General features: G+C 35.6%; 1 long non-coding RNA gene across 1 annotated transcript in view; it reads left to right on the plus strand.

The window, feature by feature from the left end:
• LOC105001066 overlaps positions 1 to 1,586 on the plus strand; it is a 62,376-nt gene that overhangs the window by 31,478 nt on the left and 29,312 nt on the right. The gene's annotated exons all lie outside the window — the stretch shown is intronic.

Raw genomic sequence — 1,586 nt, forward strand, 5'->3', positions numbered from 1 at the left:
CCACATCTCTTTTTGATTTTCCTTTTGTTGATTGTGAACATTTGCATTTGTAAAATTAGGTTATGGACTTTTACTAGAATATTTTTAAAGAAAAAGCAGGTCTGGAGCCCAATTTTTCTTTTAGAAATGGAAAAAGATATGAAAAGGATTTTATTTATTATCAGTGAAATTCTGTATTTTGTGTCTCATAAAGTAGTTAAGATTTAGTGTGATCACTTTTACAAAGTTCTTATACCTGCTTGGTGAGTAAGAGCAATTTGAATCTCTTACAGTCTTCTGGGGCTTTCCAGGTGGCGCTAGTGGTAAAGAACCCACCTACCAATGCAGGAGTCGTAAGAAACCCAGGTTCAATCCCTGGGTCAGGAAGATTGCCTGGAGGGGGAAATAGCAACCTACTCCAGTATTCTTGCTGGAAAATTACATGGACAAAGGAGCCTGGCAGGCCACAGTCCATAGGGTTGCACAGAATCGGACATGAGTGAAGCGATTTAGTGTGCACACACCTATACTTACATTCTTCTGTACTTTCCACCTTTTGACTCTTTTTAATTTCCTCTGACTTGTCTTAAATTTTCACAAATTATTTTCCTAGTCTCCCTACTGAAGCTATTCCTTGAACTTTTCATTTAGGATATTGTATTTTTTTTTAGTTTGATTAGGTTTAATTATTATATACTAGTTATAATTTCCTGTTGCTTGGAAATATCTAAGTTTGTTATTTATCTGTGAAAAATACTTATTTATGGCTTGGGTTTGCTAATCCCAGTGTTTGAAATCTTTTCTGTTATCCTGCTGATTTGCTTCTTTGTCTAATTCAAGGTTCAAGGATCCCAGGGCAAGTCCTGTAGTTGAGCTGCAAAATGACCTCCTTCCCATCTATCCAGCTGGTTGTAGGGAGGGTCTCCTGATAGTTTTCCTACTGTAAGTAGTTCTGGGCTTTAATCTGTTTCCTTTGCCTTTCAAGACAACTGAAATTGAAGTTAAATTTGTGGGGATTGCCCTCAGGGCAGAAATTGCCTCTGCTTATATTTACTTTTCTAGGTTCCCCTTTTCTCATGGTGTTGCTTTGTTGCCATATTTTTATTGCCGTTTTTGTTGTTTTCAGGTAGTTGTTACTTCTTTTTTACCAAGATTTTTTTCAGTTGTTTTATTATGAGAGTTTGTCCAAACAAGCTGGGGGGCAATTACCAGAACTAGAAAATTTTCCTCGAACTCTTTCCTGCCTTTTTTTTTTTTTTTTTGAGATAAGATTTAGGCTCAGGATGTTTCATTACCTTTAGGGTTTTATTTTCTTCATTTTAGAAAGGAAAGATCTGTTGGCTGAATTAAAATGTACAACCTAAAAGTTGGGAGTTAAGTTTGATTCGGGAACCTTACTGAGGGAGGAGACAGGATATATAAAGGTTTTTTTTTTTTTTTCTGGGAAAAAAATGTACTCAAACCTCAAAATATTATTGTTAATCACAAAGATATACATCTCTAGTTAATGATTTTAGTGTTTATGTTTGGGAAGATGCAGGAGTCTGGGATCAATTTATTTCTTACATATGCATTTTATGACTATCTAGAGCAAGTGTCCCCAGCAT

This window comes from Bison bison, unplaced genomic scaffold (assembly GCF_000754665.1).
Source record: "Bison bison bison isolate TAMUID 2011002044 unplaced genomic scaffold, Bison_UMD1.0 scf7180017864378, whole genome shotgun sequence".
Classification (NCBI taxonomy): Eukaryota; Metazoa; Chordata; class Mammalia; order Artiodactyla; family Bovidae; genus Bison; species Bison bison.